This window comes from Dipodomys merriami, unplaced genomic scaffold (assembly GCF_024711535.1).
Source record: "Dipodomys merriami isolate MVZ:Mamm:240054 unplaced genomic scaffold, mDipMer1.0.p SCAF_5, whole genome shotgun sequence".
NCBI classification, from domain to species: Eukaryota; Metazoa; Chordata; class Mammalia; order Rodentia; family Heteromyidae; genus Dipodomys; species Dipodomys merriami.
In genome coordinates, this window is record NW_027206068.1 from 51,203,912 (window position 1) to 51,225,569 (window position 21,658).

At 37.4% G+C, this 21,658-nt stretch overlaps 1 long non-coding RNA gene across 2 annotated transcripts in view; it reads left to right on the forward strand.

Annotated features, from left to right (window-relative positions):
• LOC138810112 (uncharacterized) overlaps positions 1 to 14,121 on the forward strand; it is a 37,496-nt gene extending 23,375 nt beyond the window's left edge. For both annotated transcript variants that reach the window (XR_011367030.1, XR_011367029.1), the window contains exons 2-4: positions 4,744 to 4,889; positions 7,652 to 7,687; positions 10,677 to 14,121. This is a non-coding gene — a long non-coding RNA (uncharacterized lncRNA). The remainder of the gene's footprint in view (positions 1 to 4,743; positions 4,890 to 7,651; positions 7,688 to 10,676) is intronic.
• Positions 14,122 to 21,658: the final 7,537 nt, after the last annotated feature.

Consider the following 21,658-nt stretch of genomic DNA (forward strand, 5'->3'; position numbering starts at 1 on the left):
ATTCAATGTAAAATCATCCAGTCCTTTGGGCAGTCTATTGTTGATAGCTCCTTTGTTCTCTGAGTTTGGAAATTCTCTAATTTTTAATTCTCATTTAATAGAGATGGGATTCTACTAATAGTCAAAGATATATGGCCGAGCATTTTAAATAATTTCTACCCCCCAGTTTAGGGTAGAAATTATTTAAAATATTTAAATAAGATTTAAATATATTATTACATAAATCAGGAAACATATGGACGTTTATTATAGGCAGAGATTATTTTCAACAATGAAACCATTTTACTTTGCTACACTCAAATTCATTTGAACAGAACAGGTTTCATATCTTAAATTTTTTTATTCTGTTACTTCCGCCATTTTAGAGATATTTATAATCTTGATTCTAACTCAACATTCTCTTCTCACTCTTTGCTTTCTACTTACTTCCTTGCAAAACACATCACCAACAAAAAAAAGTAAAATAAAGGGGGTTAAAAAAGCTTCACAAAGGTTTTTGGACTTCAAATAGTTCTTACAAAACTTTTGGATAATTCAAGTGCAAACTAACTGGAAACACATGGGACTGAATTCCCTTTGAGATTTACAATTGGGGTTAAAGGATCTGGCAAACTGCAATGGTTTAACAACAGAGAGAAAAAATAACAAGAGCATACAGCTTTGCTGTCTCTACATTTCCTTCCAATTCAATATATTTAAAATGGAGGTAATGTGTAGGAGCTAGAATGAGGAAACATGCCCGGCTAACTGATCTGGTGTTCCTACTCAACTATAATAATAGCAACTTTACCTACCAGCCACCACGGTAGGTAAATTCGTAGTCTGGCTAGGATAATTTTGAGTTTAAAGGGAAAGCTCAAGTGAGATGTAACGTCATTCTACTCATTATCTGTTCTGAGACTGGTGGGCTCTGAAAATTCTTAGTACACAACCATTTATTACATTTCTCCTAGAACCAAAAGCAAAAGTTATCAGGACTTTTCTTACTCCTAATCTTCATTTTTTTTAAGTTTATTTATTTATTTTTGGGGGTTCAGTCTTGGAGCCTGAACTCTGGGCCTGGGTGCTGTCCCTCAGCTCTTCAGCTCAAGGCTAGCGCTCTACCACTTGAGCCCCAGCGCCATTTCCAGCTTCAATATTCTGATCTGTGCACTTGTTACTATCCAACACGCATACTTGCTGCTCATCGGACATACAGTGCAACAGGTAGACTTAAAGAACCACCTGTCCTCCTACACAGAGCTTGCATTGTATTGGACATTTCACTCGGCTGGTATTGGCAAAGGGGGATTTTGGTTGGAGAAAGGTGCCAACATTGCTCAGAACAAAGGCACAGTGAAAGAATAAGGAAGGAAAAGATTTGCAAATCTTTGTGAGAAGACATGAGGGAATGAACAAGAGAAATGAATAAAGACACAGAAACTGTAGTACGAGAGACAGTCTAAATAAAAAATAGACAGGTTTAACCAAAAATTTACAGCCTTTGGGGATTTTGACTTTGGAGAACAACAGTAAATTTCACTGGAAAGATATTTGTACCGATATACAGAAAATGCAATGGTCCTGAGAAAGATACAATGATGGTAAGTTTCATTATATTAGTTCTATATGCTGTTTCACACATTACCAGAAACAGTGTAGTATAATACAATATACCTTTATTACCTCATTATTGCTATGGGTCAACAGCTAGGAATAACTTACCTGGATCTCTACTGAACAACTCACAAATATTTAAACAAGGTGTAAGAATCAATTTCTTTGTAAATATATTACTAATGGTCTTAGCTTTCTGCTGGTTGTTGGATATGGAGGTCACCTGGGTCTTGGAGGGTAATTGCTTGCGAGTTATTCTGCCCCATAAGCAGTTTACACATAACACAGTGCCTTGCTCCTTCAGGGCCAATGACACGCTCTAATTGCTACTTGCTAAGACAGATTCTTGTATACAAAAGACAGCAAACTTCCACTTCCTTCTTGCCACACAACTTACTCAAAAAAGTGAAAGTCCATCCATTTTTGCCATATTTTATAGGTTAGGATCAAGCTGCAGGTTTTACTCACATTCTAGGAGGAAGCACTAAACAAATGTAGAGGCTCGTTGGGAACTAGCTTGTGTAGGTGGGGTGGAGGGGTGAAGGGTTGCCACAGTTTCAATGTGTTCTGTTTGAAGTGTTGGAGGAAGCCTCTGGAGGAGGAGTCATCTGCAGTTACAAACCAGAAAGCATACATCTAGAATATATGCTCCTTAATGAACTTTTAACAGCAATTGATTCAACAACGGGTACATTTTCTTAGTATTTCTTCATCTGGCCTGTGCTAGGTAAAGTCTATAAAGTCAAGAGAAACAAACCTTTAACATGACGGCAAAAATGAAGTGTTAGGTGGCAATAAAAGCAAAGGTTAGAAAGATATGGAGGATAACTCCCTCACACAAGGCTAGAAAGCTTGGAGATGGATGTTTGTGTCTTAGAGCAAAAAAAAAAAAAATGGCTTAATTAACTTCTCTGAAAAGCTTTAAAGCATGTAAATTATCAGTCCAAGAGCCAGCTATCTGCTGGAAGAAGAAATACCTCCTCCTACACAATGCTTCCCAGCCAATTTCCATCTCACACACAGAAGTTAATTCTGGTCAGCTCTCAACAACATTGTGACCTTTGCATAGTGTTTGGAAATGTGAAGGAAGATCCAGAACCAGCAGCCCAGAGATAACATGCTGATGATTGCTTCTGCATTACTGATCATTTTTTCCTTGTTATCCTGTCCCTACCTGGCAAAACTAAATGAGCATAGATCAACAATAGTTTATGTAACCAAGCTACTGACGAATCCATAACATTATCTGTGCACCATTGCAGCCTTACTCTGTCTATATTTCATACATGGTGCTTTTGAACAACAATTATTCCTATTCCTATTATTAAAAGGTAGAAGAATAGTTTATTATATTTCATGTAGGAAATAAGCCACGATTTTGACTTAGTTACATTATGTAATTTTTTTTGAAAAACACTTCTTCATGTGTTTTTAAAATTCAGACATCAAATCTCAAAGGCAAACAATGTATTGGAGAAATATTTGGAACATAAATGGTAAGAGATTATCGGCTTTAGCTGGGCACCAGTGGATCACACCTGTAATCCTAGCTACTCAGGAGGCTGAGATCTAAGGGTCACAGCTAAAGCCAGCCCGGGCAGGAAAAGTCCGTGAGACTCTTATCTCCAAAACCCACTCAGAAAACCAGAAGTGACTCTGTGGCTGAAGTGGTAGAGTGCTTGCCTTGAGCTGAAGAGCTGAGGGACAGTGCCCAGGCTGAGTTCAAGCCCCACGACTGACAAAAAAAAAAAAAAAAAAAAAAGATTGTCAGCTTTTTATAATGGAAGAGTTTTTAAAGAGTTTTTAAAAATTAATGGCAAAGAGTAAAAGAATTCATAAAAGGGTGATGAAGAAACACAAGTGCTAGCATGTTATTGAAGAGAGCTGAACTTTATTTGGAATTGAAGACATGTAAATTAAAGTAATGAACTATTTTTTTTATATACCCAATTAATGGGCCCAGATGGGGGGTATATAAAAATTAGTATTTTGAAGTAGCTGGAGAGGGTATAAATTGGCACAAACTTCCTGGAAGAGAACTTCAATTATATCAGAAGTTCTAAAATTAGTCATGTTTTGCGTTAGCAATTCTGCTTCTAGGAGCTGATCTTAAGCGGGAAAATATGAGTTAGCTCAAGGGTTTTCAAGGCCACAATTTAATTATAACTAGGGAGAAGTGAGAAAGAAAGCACAGGCAACATTAGGGATTAGTTAAGTGAGTTATGGTACAATCATAGGCTGCCATTGATAATGTGAGGATGATTCCTCCCCCCACGGCCTACTGTTTCCACTCTGAGATCCTAAGTGTTGGTGGCAACTCTTTGTGTTCTCCTATTCCTGCTATAGAGGAAAGGGAAAATGAAAGGGTTTTAGATTTCAATTTTAATGAGAGAGTACAAGAAATACAAATGCCAATATGCCTCATGTCCTCAACTATCTTGAACCATATGCTCAGAGAGAAGAAAATCTTGAGGAAAAGTATCTATATGTTTGTAGAACTCTTTGTCTAGTATATCTTGTAGAAGCAAGAAAACTGAAGTTTAAAATGAGCAGGAATGCATTTGCAATGGGTCCAATCACCATGTTTGTTGAGAAAAGTGACTGGAGAAAAGGTGTGTGTGTGTGTGTGTGTGTGTGTGTGTGTGTGTGTGTGTGTGTGTGTGTGTGTGTGTGTGTGTGTGTGTGTGTGTGTGAAAGAGAGAGAGCGAGAGAGCGCATTATCAAGCCAAATAACCACTGATACCAGTTGATTCATGATTCTAACACATTTCTTCATGTCATGGAGATTAAAACAATCAGTAAAGACTCTAAATCAAGATACATCTGATTGTCTGTGGCTAGGTGCCAATGAAAGAAACATTTAGCATTGTTTGCAATGGTTAATTGTCAAGAAAAAGAATGTCAGTAACGATTTGGCTAAGGGCCCTAAACTCCTAAGCAATTCCAAGATAAAATGCCAACATGAAAACAGAAAATATATCTTTAATTTTTTTTTTGTAGATTGTTTCTCTTGGGTGAAGGTTGTTATGATTGGAGAGGAGGGTGGAGAGAGGGGCGGAAGGAAAGGGAACTACCTCACTATAAACTGATAACAAAGTTGCTAATATCATTCTTATCAATGGTTTTTTTTTCACTTAACTTGTTTAGAAATAGGTGCAAAAAATAATTTCTGAGTCACCACATGGCATCCATTCCAGCCTGGCAGACCACATTGTACCAGAAGGTAGAAACTGAGTCAGCGTGGGAGAGCCAAAATTTAGACATGTTTCATCAAACACCTACCCCGATGTCAGGTAAGCCAGCGATGCAGTGCCCTGTAACTGAACTTGCTTTAAAAAAATCCAGTTCAAGTCAAGAGCTCTGAAGTGTGGAGGGAGAACTTCATATCTCTGGTGGAAAAACAAATTATGGTCTGAAATAGCTGATTAGATTTGTGATTCTTTAATAAATTTCAACTTTAAAGAGAGCATTATGAAAATGTCAGGCCCAATAGTCTGGTCTTTCTGACCTATACGTACACCAATCTCTCCTCTCTGTCCATATACTAACCCAATTTGGATGAGCGTAAAAGATAAAGCTGTGGCACGTGTGGGGAGAGGTTCAAGAGGTAAAGTGCCTGCCTAGCAAGCTTGAGGCTCTAAGTTCAAATCCTGATACCATAACACATATGCAAAGATAAGTTCCCTATCATAGTCTTCCCTTTCCCACACACAACTTGGACTTAGACTGAGTTTCACATTCTAATGACTATACTGCTCCATTTGAACAAAAGTTAGGGGATGAGGAAGGTTGCAGCTGAATCATTCACCAGGATTTCCTGTTTATGGGTCCTTTTTTCTCCTTGTTAATGTGATTCCCATGTTTTCAAAAGCTGTCTGCATGCTTTTTCATGTTATTAATACCCCCACACCTTACTAAACAGTAGGAGGTAGAGGAAGGAAGATTTAATAGCTGGCTCTTGCTCTTTCTCAGTGACTTCACACGAGTTACCTATTAAATGGAGAGAGTATAGTAATACCTGCCCCAAATCGTCATAGAGTTCTTATGAGACTCAAATAAAATAGATATGGTTTATATTTGAGAAATTAAAATATAATGAAGATCTTGAAGGGCTAACAGTTATTTCCAAGATGAACAAATTCGCCACTCCCCATCTACTCCTTTTCTTAGTTTTAGTTATTGGTTGCCTCTTTTTCCATTATTGTGAGACATTTCGACTTTCTATTTTCTTATTCATCAAGTTTAACAGTTCTGGAAAACAGTGTGGAGTTCCTCAAAGGAATTAGATATAAAACTACCTGATGATCCAGCAATTCCACTTCTGGGTATTTGCCCAAAAGATTACAAATTAGGATACAGTAAAGCCACCAGCATAACCATTTTTATTGCAGCATCATAGTCACCACAGTCAATGCATGGGATCAGCCCAGATGCCCCTTAATGGACAAATTATCAAGACAATGTGGTATATATTACTCATCTATTAGAAAGAATGATACTCTACCCCATTTGTAAAGAAATGGAAAGCTTGGGGAAAATTACATTAAGTGAAGTAAGTCAGGGCCAGAAAGACAAAGGATGCATGTTTTCTCTTATATATAGAAGCTAGATTTAGCTTACAAACTTGTAAGTACCTTGCATGGCATACAAGTGTACACAAATGTGTTAACTAAAACGTGGTAGATTCAAGGGAGATCTCAAATAGTAATTCCTAAGAAAGCCCAAATCAAAGTTCAGCAAAATAAAACTCCAGGAAGTGGGTACTCAAAAGGGGTGTGGTGGAGTCAAGGGGAAAGGGGGGTGGAGGAGAAGGGGTAGGGAGGATTGCAGATAAGAATCCAAGGTATGTTCTACAAAATTAAAAACAATGAGAGAAGGGTGGGGAGGGGGAGGGATGGGTAAAAATGCCGAAATGGCTAATATTGATCAATATATATTATATTCATAAGTTGTTTTGTTAAATGGCAACTCCTTTGTACAACTACGTAAAGATAATGAATTAAAAAATAAAAGTAAAAAAAAAATAAAAGTAAACAGATTGTACACATCAAAAAGTTTAAGTACCATCTGTCGTCCGTAAACACAGCACTGTTCAAATCTTTCACTTTTCCCAGTTTTGTGTGGTGTACTGATTTAAATTCAGAGCCTCATACTTGTTAGGCAGGTGTTCTATCACTTGAGCCACACCTCATGCCCTTTCTGAGGGCCAGCCTCAGACAGCTATCCTCCTACCTAGGTCTCCTGAATAAGTAGAAGCACAGACACAATCACACTTGGCTTGTTTGTTGAGATTAGGTCTTGCTTTTTTCCCTTAATTACCTCAAACTAGTGTTTGACTCTTCTCCATCTCCTGGGTATTGGATTATAGACCTGTACCATCACATCCAACCCCAAATATTTGTCTCTTTTTTTGGTGATGACACTGAGTTGTTTTTTTTTTAACACAGGACCTTTCCCTGACTAACAAAATACTTCTAGTACTTGAGCCATGGCCCCCTAGACCCTCCTTTAAGTTTTGCTTCATGTGTATGCATCTTGTAGGTGTTCTATAAGATACTATATCTAACTGTTCAATAACTTCCTAAACCTTTGCCACCTTGTTTCAAAGTTTGATTCTATGTGTTTGTCTCAATGTGCCCTGCCTGCCCCCCACTCCACACTTGTATTGATTGTTTTTCAATTGATTATATTGGCTTTCAACAGAACAAACGCCTTGCTGCCTCCTTTAAGAACTACATCTGTAGTGGTGCTGTGGCTCAAATGGTAGAGCACTGGCCTTGAGCTGAAGAGCTGAGGGACTGAGCCCAGGCCCAGAGCTCAAGCCTGGGCTTGACAAAAACAAAACAGAACAAAACAAAAAAACTACATCTGTGAGAGTTGAACAAGACAGAACCCCATAATTAATGCAGGGTTTCCATTCATTCCATTTACATTGTATTGTCTGTGTATAATCTTTTAAGCTTTTTGATGGTTTAATGACTCTAAGAAATAAACATTTACAATGTCAATGTTTTAGCATTGTTCTTTATATCTTTCTCTCCATCCAATTTTATAGACTTTGAATTTCTCAAGTTTGACTAGCAGTAGTCTGGTAAGTGGGCCTTTCTTTCATCATACTTTCAATATGTTGTAGGCTCTTATAAATAGTAGATTTGTGTCTTTTTTTAAATTTTGATTTTTATCCTATTTTTAGTAAATATACCTGTCTATTTTCCCTCCCCAAACACCTGGAAACTACTTTCTGATTCCATGATTTTGAACGTTCTAAGTACTTCACATAAATGGAATCATAGAGTATTTGTCTTTGTGACTGCATCATATTAGTTGAAATAATATACTCTAGGATTTACCATTGTCTCTCTGTATCTCTCTGTTTCTTCAGGGATATACAGAATGCATAGCTGGTGTGCTAAATGATATGCCACTAATCTCCCAGGCTTTCTCTCGATCACTTTTCTTCCGTCTTTTCTCTTTCTGTTTTCTGACAACCTTTAAATATACTGATCTGCTTTAAGTCTATGCTTGTTCAAATCTTTTTCCTCCCTCCTTCCCCTCCTCACTTTTTTGTATGTGTGCTTGTACTAAGGACTAAATTCAAGGCCTCAGCTCATGATCTCACTCAGCTTTTCATTTGATGGCTGATGCTCTACTACTTGAGCCACACTTCCAGTTCAATAATTTTGTTCTGGCTAGTTAGAAGTAAGGGAGTTGAGGATATGTCTGCTTGTAGTAGCTTGCAATCTCAATTCTCAGGTATCAGCCTCTTGCATAGCTAAAAGTATAGGTGTGAACCAATGGTGCCCAAGTGCTCATTTTTAAAATACCTCCAATGATTTTTTTTTTCATTTCAGTTCTAGTACTCTTCCAGAATTTCTAATTAGTTTCTATTTTTAAGAATTCTTTGGCAATATTTTCTTTGTTCATATATTATGTTTTTTGACATATATTTCTTCAGTGTTTTTAAAATAAAAAATAGTTGTCTTAAAGTCTTTTTCTGTAGGCTAATATCAAGTCTTTCTCAGGGACAAGTTCCTTTGACTTTTTAAAATTTTAACTGACCATCTTTCCTGTTTCTTTACATGCCTTGAAAGGTTTTGTTTTGTTTTGGTTTTCTGGTTTGCTGTTGTTGTTTTGCTGGAAAACAGAATATTTGAATCAAATGATATGATAACTTTGGAGATCAGATCTCCTGCTTCTTTGAGGTTGATGCTTTTGTTTGTTTTTTGTTTATATTTTTGTTGCTGTAGGCTGCATCTGTGTCATTAATGATCTTGGTGCATAAACTTGAGAGTTTTCTCAAGACTTCACTACATCCATGCCTTTCCCTGATCATGCACTCATTTTCTAATTTTCCCAGTTGCTTTTCCTAAGAGATTCCTAAGAGAGAAAAAAGAAAAACCAAAGAAAGAAAAAAACAACAACAAAATTTTAGACCAATAAATGCCCTTGAAGTCAACTCAGACTTAAAGGAATGCCTTGCAAATAATGTAGAGGAACAACAAAATGGCTGCCTTTCTCTGATAATCTTGTACCTTTGTAATTACAAGTTTCAAGAAAAACAAAGATCTCCAGCATTTGTAGGATATGTTTCTTTTTGCTAACTCTGACTCCCCCAAGCCATGTGTAGTTTGCTCCAGGAACATATACATAGCTATCTCTTGTGAGGTTGGAGATGTGAGGTAGAGGCAGATAACATGAAATTAAATCTTCTAAAAGGTGTCAGCTTTTAATAGGTCATTTCAATTGTTGTTTAGATATGGAGAAAGATTTTTTTGTGCTTTCTGCTCTATCTTTTCCTAGAATCTTTTGGAAATAGGTTTCTAGTTGGGGGGCAATGGCTCAGGCTTGTAATCCTGGCTACTTAGTAGATGGAGATCTGGGGACTGTGAGTCAAAGCTACTCCCAGCAGAAAAGCCCATGAGACTTTTATATTCAATTAACTACCAAGAAAGCCAGAAGAGGAGCTGTGGCTCAAGTGGTTACAGTACTAGCCTTAAGTAAAAAAGCTCAGAGATATTGCTCAGGCTCTCAGTTCAAGCTCCAGGGCCTGCGTGCATGTGTGCCACAGGATTTTGAATGGCTGGATGATCACTTTCTGAATTTGATTCTTTGTATTTAACTTTTATATATTTTATCTCTATGTTCTGAGATAGTTAATTGACTTTTTTTGGGGGGGGGTTGGTTGTGGGGTTTGAACTCTGGGCTTGGGTGCTGTCCCTGCGCTCTTCAGCTCAAGGCGAGTGTTCTACCGCTTGAGCCACAGCACCAGTTCCAGTTTTCTAGTGGTTTATTGGAAATAAGAGTCTCACAGACTTTCCTGCCAGGGCTGGTTTTGAACCAAGACCCTCAGATCTCAGCCTCTTGAGTAGCTAGGATTATAGGTGTGAGCCACCGGCACCTGGCAGTTAATTGACTTTAGCTCCCATAATTTTCTTTTTAAACTTGGTCAACTTTTTCTTTAATTTCCAGAAATTCTTGTCTCATTCTCTAATGCTTATTTGCTATAGTAGTCTGGTATTGTTTTATGGATGAAACCTCTAAGCCTATCATTCTGAATACACAATATTTTAATTTAAAAATAAGCATAAATGAAAATAATACACATTTGATTTTTCATGCATCTTTCCTGTTTTCTTTGGAGATACTTATTCTGACAGTGCTCATGCTTGACACACTACTAATTTTTCTTAGGTGGTAGCCCTTGGTTGGTAGTTCCTACAGGTTATTAAAGGACTAGTTTGATCCTTATTTGTACCTGAAGTGAATTTCTTCTAAATTCTGCTTCTCCATTATCTTTGATAGACTTCACTTAAGGAAGGACTGGCAGAGAAAGTGATGAACATGGCTTGTCTATCTGCTTGCATTTTTCTTTTGTAGTGTCAGAGTCCATATTAGAAGTTATAATACTTTTGAGGAAGATTATTCAAATTCTTGAGAGATCAATGTTCTGATTTAGACAAGGCCTGGAGGGGTTGAGTTCAAAGCTCCCATTAATTTTTTATTTGGCAAGACTGCAATTCAATTAACTGTTTCGTAGTTATCCTCCAGTTATTTAATTTATTCTCAATTCTGTTTAACAGACCAGCTGCCAAGAGGATATGGAAACTTACAGAGATACATCAGAAAGAAGAACTACCTTCCACAGACAACCTTCTCAAGTTGTGGGTTTCTGCCAGCTCCATTCTGGCTCATCTACTGACAACTCCTCAGCTGCTTCTTCCTTCTAGGAACATGTTCAAACTTAGATCTGTTCTCAAGTACTCATCCATTCTATGCAACTTTTTCTTCACGAAACAGGGAAATAGGAAAAGGAAAGGAGAGACATTCTCATGTATTATATTTTCAATTGAATGTTTTAAATACTTTTTATTATAAAAATACTGTACAGAGGTGTTACAGTTACATGAACAAGGAAATGAGTACATTTCCTATCAAGCATTGTCAATTGAATTTTATTCTTTGCTCTTTTCACCAAAGTTAAAGGAATAAATTTCTTGCTCCTGGCAAGCATAAAAGGATGACCATGGCTTATTATCCAGACCTGGAGATTTTTAAGATTAATAATAGGTTCAATTAATATTTATACCAGATTAACAGTCTTACTCCAAAATTCATCTTGACGAAACAAGATGTATGAACATACCACACAGGTAACTAGCCATAGATCCATCACATAAAGACCTAATGAAGAAAAAAATACGATGAGAGAAGTGCATATCCTATTAAAAGACATAAAATACACAATTGGTATATATATAAATCCAAAATAGGTAATGGAGTTATAATCAAGTAGAATGGCTCACAAAATAACACTTGGCTGTTTCTTTCATCTCAGTAACAGTAGAAACATTTTTAGGATATTATATTTCACAAGCTCTAATATCATCTTAGTTTAATTAACTGGGGTTAGCGTGGGGAGTCTCAACTGGGGTTAATTTGCTCTCTACCTATCTCTCTATTACATCCTTCACACACATAAGAACACATCTGTTTTTGATTATCAACATTAGAAGGTGGTGCTAGCATCTGGGGTTAAAAGATAAGGTTATTGCTAAATATCTGAGTCAGTCATATTGCCCTCTCCAATTACAAGGGTTTTCCTCCCACCATATGAATAGTACTGTGGTTGAGAAACTCTAGATGAGGGTTATATGAAGCTTTCAGAAGCCATTGAGAGGTGTCAATTGAAAATAACTAATAACTACTATAAATATCTTTGATGATTGTTTCTACAGAATTATGATTTATGAGTAAATTCACATATTTATTTTTACCTAAAATTTAATATGTTTGTAGAAAAAATATATACTACATAAGTAGGATGATAAAATATCTGATAGTATTGGAAGGGTATACTTTGATATACATGAGTATTCAAATGAAGCTTTATCTCTTCTGGTGGACTTAACTTACCAAGCTGTTATTATTTGTTGTAGTAGTAGTAGTAGTAGCAGCAGCAGCAGCAGTAATTATTGTAGTAATAATAGTAGTATTTTGCTGGAATTGGGATTTGAAATCAGCGCCTTGCACTTGTTCAGTTTGCTTTCTTGGCTGGCATTCTACCACTTAAACCAACTTCATCCCTGCTTTTGGCTGGTGATTTTGAGGTGGATTCTGGGATTCTGCCTGGGTTGACCTCGAACTCTGATCCTCTGAATTCATTGCTAATTCTTAAATGTTCCTAGTCAAACAAGACCCTGCTTTGAGAGAATCTAGGAATAGGGCAATATTTTGATTGATTATGGGATAGAAGAAAACTCTTGCATGAATAATTATTGGCAACCACGTCTAATGAAACTACTTATAGGAATGGAAAAACAGATAATAATAATAATAGCCTAATATTTTAATCTCTCTGAAGTTGCTAATATATCTAGAACTAACTTCTTGCTAAAACAACATAAAAGTACCTGAGAGTTACCTTACCTAAAAGGCTACATATAAGACTGTCAAACTATTTCAGTTTCTTTCTTTTTTTAAAACTTTTAATTTTTTACCTTTAAATGCATTTTTCAAAGGAAGTTTTTTTAAATTTTTATTTATTTTTTATTGTGAAAATATTGTACAGAGGGGTTACAATTAGATGGGCAAGATAATGAGTACATTTCTTATCAAGCATTATAGCCTCCTCCTTTATTTCCCCTTCCCATTCCTTCCCAGCCTCCCCCCACCCCCCCAATCCTCCCCCCCACCAAAGTTGTAAAGTTCGTTTTCGACATGACAACTTGTACTTCTCATTGTTGCAATGGGTCCACCTGTATCCTTATTTAAACGACTTGTTTTCCCCCTTCCCCTCCACAAATTATACCGATATCAAATACAGTGAAAGCAGGGGTTATACTGTGGGAGAGGGACATAAAAAGCAACAAAGAAATAATCTTATAAATATTTCAGTTTCTTTAGTTTCCATCAAGATTGCAGTTATGAGGAGAATCAAATAGTCTTGGTAGCCAGGAAAGCCAAGCAGCTCTTTCACATTTGGTGTTTGGCCAATCCCCAGCCAATGAAGTCAGAATCACCGTGGTAGTGACAAGGGAAGAACTAGGTACTGAAATGCTATTAAAACCTATTAGAAGGTTTCTGTTGTGTCACTGGTATTAAGAACCGCATGATAGTGGGATAACAATTAGAAGTAAAATAATTAGAAGATAAAACACATTCTGGAACCTTCAGGAATTTTCATTGGGTGAGTAACACAACTCTTCAGGTATCAGATGTCTTTTACAATGCCTGCCTACTCCTCTCCCCTTCTCTACCCACAGGTTGTTGTGGGAGTGGACATAGGGAGCGCTTTATGCCACACTGACCCTGCCCTGTATCCAGAATAAGACCAGATGAGAAAAGTCCTCAAACTTTAGAATTAAGAGCCTAAGTATAATTCAGCTACTTGGGGATAGTTGATCTGAAAGCAAGAGCTGAAATGATAATGGAGGGGTATTGCAGATATTGCAGAAGGAAAGAGGAAGAGTGAAAGCTGATGTTCCTGGAAAGGAGGCAGAGGGAGGATATATGTGGTCCTAAAAGTTGAAGCCAGCTGCCTAGGCTTCTGATTGATTTCCAGCTCAAATCACTCAAGGCCTCTATCTGGGATCCCAGCTTTACTATGGGTCTTTCTAATCATTGCATTTCCTAAAGAAATAGGGGTAGTAAGGAAAGGGAGGGGAGAGAAAGAGAGAGAGAGAGAGAGAGAGAGAGAGAGAGAGAGAGAGAGAGAGAGAGAGAGAGAGAGAGAGAGAGAGAGAGAGAGAGAGAGAGAGAACTTACTCAAAATCTCAAAGGACTCAACAAGCTGATGGTGATTGAACTGGGTCCTAGAAAATAGAAAGTAGAAAAAAAAAAGAGAGTAGAAGAAAGCTCACTCCAGATGAGAGAACACAAGCACAAAAATCACAGAGGCAGTAATGTACCTAAGGAAACTGAGAGATGTCGAATTGGGAGGAGGGGAACTATTCTAAATTGGTTGGGATGAACCAAATAAAAGATCAGCAATACTGACTCATTGTTCTTTTGCTATTTCTTTTTTCATGTAGTAAAAGATCCTGCTACCCGACATTCTTGAATAAATGCTTTCTAAATTCTTAAACGTATCCCACATTGCCTCATTATTTTAGGGGGAAATGCAGTTATAGCAACAAATAAAAAGTAATAAAACAATTAGCAACAACAGATGGTTGCTTTCTTATTTCTGTCAAAAATCATTTTATTTGTACACACCTTCAAAGCTTAGAGTCTATTGTGCTCTCTAGCATAAGTCGGTTTCTTTGAGAAAATGGTTTATTTCTTTAATCACAGTAGTTTTTTTTAGTCTCATTTTGATGTACACAACTAGAATAATGGCCATCATCTATGAACCTTAACTGGTGTCAGGACAGTGTATTTTAATATTAGCCACAATTATAAGAAGCATTACAAGCTGGGTGCCTATAATGGTGCATACTTGAGAGGATGAAAATAAGGGGATCTAGGTTCCAGATGAGCCCTAGCAGAAAGATCTATGAGATTCCATCTCCACACAGATAAGCTGGGTACAGTGGCACACCCCTGTAATCCAAGAGACAACAGGAAGCTTAAGAGCTCAAGGGCTCACCAGACAGGAATTGAGAGATTATCCTAAAAACCATCAGTGGGAACAACCTTCACTGTTCAATGTTCACACATGTAGATGAAGGGTTTTGACCATAGTGGTCCCCTTCATCCTCTTCATCTTGTTCCCACAACCCACACACACATACCCATACACCAGACAAGACCAATTTATTATTTCTGTCATTCATTTTGTTAGTGTATGCTATTTGCCTAAAGAGCTTTCACCTTGTATATCCAGTGTCTTAATCAGATTAACCCCACTACCACCACCACTATTACTCTCATTTTTTCCTCTCCCTGCTACCTTCAACAATTTTCCATGAGTTTCACTCTGCCATCTTCTTTCACAGATGGCATGTATTTCAGTACTTTTTACCCTCAAACATTCAGTCTCTCAATTAACCGTGTTTTACATAGGAGATAGATAGATAGATAGATAGATAGATAGATAGATAGATAGATAGATAGATAGATAGATGATAGATTGATTGATAGAGTCCTGTGTGTAAGTACATGTCTATCTTTTAGTTCTAATATTCACATATGAAAAGAAACATGTAAACATGGCCCATGGGAACTTGGCTTGCTTAGCATAATATTTATGTACATGTATAAAAATGGAATAATGAAGCTTGATGAAATTGGTTTGAAAGTAAGAGTAGGGGAATGAAAGGATAGAAAGAGACTAAGTTGGATCAAAGTAAATTATATGTACAAGCATATGTAAAAACAAAACAACTGAAAATAAGAAAATAAAACATGCAACTGAATGATGCTAATAAATAGTGAGTGAAAAAAACAAACAGTAAAAAACAGGGCTAGAGGCAAGACTAAGTAGTATTGTGCCAACCTAGCAAGCATCAGGTCCTATGTTCAAATTCCAGAACCAGCAAAAGAAAAGAAAATCATTATGAGTAAATTTACTGTGGTTTCTAAAAAGATGTTAATTATAAATAATGAGAGCAGCATTCTAATGATTATGAAATTCCTTTCAAATCAGACACAGTCTCATTAGTGAGGTAGCCCTTTTCACATGATGAAGTCACACACAAGACTGCCAACTAGCAATTATATGTTCGAGCCCCAGCCTGTGGTATGCTGTAGTACATACAAGAGTGTGGCTCTAGCATCTGACTCACCCCAGCTCAGATCACTGACTTCAAGATGATATTCAGTGGCTATGCAGGATCTCCCAGAGATGCTAAATCCAGCCTGTAAGTTGGAGATTGCCCAAGATGACCCCGTTTAGTATCTACCTGATTTATATTTTGGAGGTTACTTAAAACGAAAATGGATATTTATTGAGATGAAGGGCAGATGTCAAATTTGTCATTTTGTCCCAGGAGTGTTGTGTTCTTCCAGCTAATAATATTTCAATCCATTAACCACAATGACTTTTAAAAGCCTCGCGTCCCTTTTCCTTAGAATGCAGCTATGCCAACCTGGGAAGATCCAGTCCTCCCCATACGTCAAGCAGTGTTTGTATATATTTCAGCGTATCCAAGCAGAGCCTTTTTAACTTTCCATGCTTCGGACGGAGCTGTACTTTCCTGAATAGCAGCCAGGAAAAAACTTGGAGATTTGGCAGGAAGACTGTGGGAAGCCTGGTGCAGCACCAGCCTGAGATCTGGAGCAGGGCTTGCTACAAAGGCAGACAATGAAACGGCTCCCTTTGTTAGCTCTCCGTTGGAGTACAAATGGAGCCCCCAGATTGCAATCAGGACCTATTGTGTAAACTTGGGGTTTCCATGGCATGCAGCATTTTTGGCACCACATTCCTTATTATTTTTCAGCTGGAAAACCAATTAGCATTCTTTTTTATATCTGGGTGTTAAAACTTGGGCCTTAGAGCGATTTTTTTGGCCACCAGCCCACATGGCTGTAGTCTCTTGGGCAAAGCCTGACAGAGTAAGATAAAACCGTTACTTCATGTTTCCCTACAAGAAGAACACAAAAACTATTTCCTGCTGCTTCTTAATTGGATGAAGTCAGTTTCCACATTTAACAAATTAAAAGGTAGGCATAATCAGGGTCTTGAGCCATAGTTCTTATCTCTCCCCATGCCAGTTCCGCTGCAGGAATATGGGGGAACCCGACCTGCCAGGTTCTGACTGAGATTTTCTTCTCATGTAAAAGGTCCTCCTGGTTAGCAGAGGCATCTGTCAGGCAGATGGGCTTTGCCCACCACACACGGTGATGAGCCTTTGACCTCTGTGGCACGTTTGAGGCTGTGGTTTACCTGCAGGAAAGAACTGTTAGGAGATTCCATCTCTGACCAGTGGATTAGTCATCACAGTCAAGAGGGCACTGCCCAGTTTGAAAAAAGTAAACAGTGCCAAATATTTCCCTATCTTGAAACATTAACAAAGTTAAGTTCACATTCCAGGAATGTAGTTTGTGACTCGCAAAAGCCGTATCTGGCCGGCTGTCTCAGAACATCCGAGTGTGTAGAGGAAAAGAGGAAAAGAGGTTGGAATTGTCCAACCTATGAAGTGTTCTCCCCGCACCCCCTCCCGTGGTAAACAACTGCTACCATGGCAACCACTTACTGCCACAAATCAGAGGAATGTGGCCCTCCGGAGAGTAGACCACAACCTGGGAAAGGCTCCAGGATGATGCAGAATATTTAGAAGGGAAGTGCTAAAACAAACAGAAAGGAAACACTGCACTATGACTGCGTTTTGAAGGCAAAAATATGTTAGACAGAAATATAGCGAGATGCAGTTACCACAGTGTTTTTGTGTCATGGGTACTGAATGTACACTGTTGGTAGAAAAGACTTAGTGGGGCTGTTGTCTCCCACTTCAAGACTTTCTTTGTAAACAATGGGTGGTGACATGCTAAGAAAAACCATAAAACAAAAATCATTTGAAAGTCTTCTTTTAAAGAAGTTGTACAGAACTGCTTTTAAAAAAAAAAACTATCCTGGGGCTATATTATTTAACAAGGAGATTGTGTTCTAAATCCTATGGAAATTTAATATCCAATTTTTTCCCTTGTTGCTAGATTTGCTACCATGAACAAAAGTGATCGCCTATAATAATCTAAGGACATAGCTATGACATGCTTAATCACATGCAGGAAAAAAAGTAAAAGGCTAAGTCTCTAGGTGCTAGCAATCACCTTATCTCCCAGGTAGAAGGTGGTGACAAGCCCCATTTGTCAGGATAGGCTCGGGTTGTCTAGCTGTCCATGTTATTTCCCTAGCAATACTATCCTACTTTGGATACTAAATGATTTGGTGACTCTATTCACACAGCCCAAGGATCTTCTGTATATTACTACTTCTTCCCTAAGGGATACCAGTCTGAGGTTCTGCAAATCCCAGAACCTAAAATCAGAAGGACTGGGGTATGGCTCAAGTTAGCAAGCTAGACCTTGAGGGGTTCCCTAGCATCACCAAAAAGAAATAGTAAACTAACAAGCATTTTCAGAAAAATGAAAAGAAGAGTAGGAATTGCTACCACCCTGTGAAGAAGAATCTTCAACAGTTTGACTTAGTTGAAGGAAGCACAGAAAACAACATGACCATGAACAGCATCAGCTCTGCTGGTTCAGGAGACAGGGAAGTTGGCAGTGCACATGCATCCTTGAGTCTGCCTTTAGTTGTACCTGGGAATTTCCCACTAGATTGTATACTGACATCTAAACAAGCATTTCTTTGTCAAATCCTGCAGGACAGGCAGTCACTTCAAAAAACAGACATGCATGCTGCTGCTTTTTGTGCCTTGAAGCCTAGCAAGTACCCATTAGGTTTTCCAAGATAGAAAGTCTTTGGCAATTTCATTCTTGCTACCAGCTGCACTGCTGGGCTGAAGCTATTTGAATCAGAATGGAAACTCTTTGATCTCTTTTACATCTAAGTTTAATCATGGCCAAGGCTCAAAAAGTGGTCTAATTTTGGCAACTTCCCATGAAAACTTTTATCTAGAGATAAAAGAAACATTTGGAAGCATAAACTAAAGAGGTGTTTTCCCATAGGCCCAACAGCCACCAAACAAGACAATAGATGAGAGTGCTGAATATTAACTCTGACTTTAGCTCTTCCATGTCACCAGTGGACCTATTTCTATCACATGCATATGAAGATGAGGTAGAATTAAAGAACTTAGAGAGGTAGCAACCATTTCCATCATGGTGACTTCTACTTCCATATGAAAATTTCGAAACTGAAAAAAAAAAGTTATGTTTTTACACTGGCCTTGAGTTCAAGAGACAATGGTTCTTTTCTTGTGTGACTTCTACAAATATCTGAACCCTGGGAGACCTTGGAAAAGCCATTGTTTTTACCTCCTTGTATTTTAGTGGGCTCAGGCTTGAAATGGAGATTTAGAGTTTTCTAAACCCAGTTCGATCAGTGTAATAAAGCTCCCAGCCTATGGCAAGCCATAGAGAGAAGAGTCTTAGCTTAGCAGTGACTTTGACAAATTCTGAGAGCCATTCAAGAACACAGTTGTTAAGAATAGCATGAGGGAGAAGGGTTCAATGAAGCCTATTTGAACTTACAGACTATACTCGTACAGTGCTATGGACTCCTATGGGTTAAAGGACAGTGGTGTTTTAAGTTGATGGTAAGCAAAATGAACCCCAAGATAGCGACACAAAAGGTTTTATCTTTGTTGCTCTTGTTTTTAATGTACTTATAATGTACTATGTGATTTTTTTTGTTTCTTTTGTATGTTCTTCCCCCATGGTATAACCCTGTTTTTGCTATAGTTGATTCTGGTGCCCCACATCTTGTATATACATTTTTCTAATTTGGGGAGGGGAAGGGAAATAGAAAAATGCTTAAATGAGGATACAGTTTGACCTATTGTAACAATGAGATGTACAAGACACTATGCTGAAAATGAACTTTACAACTTTGCAGGGGCAGGGAGGAGTTGAGGAGGTGGGTGAGAAGGGATGGTAGGGGAAAAACAAAGGAGGGGTAACAATGCTCAATAGGAAATGTACTCATTACCTTGTTCATGTAACTGTAACCTCTCTATACAGTATCTTTACAATAATATATATATATATTAGAAAAATAAATGTGCAAAGGTGTTCTCTACAACTAAAGGTATCTGTGCTGACTGAACACAAATCAGATAGGTTCTGAATAGTGCTTATTTAGCACATTATTGCCAATGCAGTGTATTGTATGAGAAATAATCTCACCAGATTGCTTGCCAATACCTAAGATCAGTGAGTTTCTCGAAGGGCTCACATAGAATTTGACTAACAGAATATTCTATGCCTTAAGTACATTGACACTACCAACACTACCCCAGTGATCAGTGTGAGAAACCAGGAGCGGAGAGTGTTGGTGGAGGGGAATAAACACAAGCTGTGGATTAGAAAGTACTGGCATGGAGAAACGAAGTGATAATGACTCTTTTTTTGGTGTGAGTCATCAGATGGTAACATAGCATTTGCTACAAAGTATAAAATATGTATTCATTTTCAACGTTTGAATGAAATTGCCTTTTTTTTCTTTTTATATTGTTGGCTTAAAAAGTCAGGAAGTAGTACCACCCTATTTGGGTTTTCAGTGGTAACCTTTTCCAGGTTTCTGTGTAAAGGGAAATGACTCAACCATGAGAAGTAGGAAGCTCCGCTTACAATTTCTTGTTCATCTCAAAAATCAGGATTCCATCTGAAGTATGAAAGTCACATTAGATCATTTCAATAATGCAACCTTTACATAACAAAAATATGACTAGTCCTAAAGAATGTCCTTGGATGTTCATTTTGAACTTCCTAGAAAAAGAAAATTGGCAGCAAAGCCCGCATGAATAGAAAATGTAAGTACAAAGATGTTCAAACCAAGTTAGCAATAGTCATATGATTCTTATAAACCCCTTGGAACAATTTCTACCATGCAAGGTAGCTTTTTTTTCTATCATGTCTGGCTTTCCCTCATGCTCCTCTCTGATTTTTGTTTTAAATTGAATATGAAAACATGAATATTTCTCACAATAAGAGAATCAATCCACCCATCATTACACATACATACACACAAACTCACACACACACACACACACACACACACACACACACACACACGCAAGATGGTACCTATGTAAGAAGATCAATATGTGGTCAATCATTTGTTCTACTTGTTCATATTTGATGGTGATTTTCTTTCTTTAAGTAGTAGTACAAAGGGAAGGGGATGGGTTCATGAAATTACTTGACTGTTTTTAATTATTTCACTATGCAGATATTTGTTAAAATGTTATATAACTTAATTATTATGGTTTTTGTTTTTAGGAAGGGCCAGTCCATAAAAAAAAAATCATGGAACCAGGCTGCCTGTAATCCTAGCTACTCAGGAGGCTGAGATCTGAGGATCACAGTACAAAACCAGCTAGGCAGGAAAGTCCGTGAGACTCTTATCTCCAATAAACCACTAGAAAACTGGAAGTGGCACTGTGGTTCAAGTGGTAGAGTGCGGGACTTAAGCTGAAGAGTGCAGGGACAGCACCCAGGCCTAGATGGAACCAGGGCCTACAACCGACCAAAACAAAACAAAACAAACAAAAAAAAAACCACAAAAAATTAAATCATGTAAAAAATAGAAGCCAAGTATTTATAAATAAAAATATTAATATATTTTCATATAGTTCTATCATGTTATAACTTATCACGTATTTCTTAAAGAACTTTCTAATTGTTGTATAGTTATAATAATTTAATATTCTATAATTTTCTTACTTTTTCCTTTATTTGTAGTATTTATTAAGTTTCTCCTTAATTATGATTACCAGTAAAGAGTACCATTATATCTTATGTCTCATTACCGATAAATATTTTAGTAAAATGAATTATATAAATAGATTGCAAGATCAAAGATTAGGCTTACTTTACATTTTGGGAAATAAACCTATTTGATCATGTGTATTTCTTCTGTAAAACGGTCTTTTGTCCATTTTTTCACTTTTAATTTGACTCTTTGTTTTAATTTTATATAGGTATTCTTTATATTGTGTGA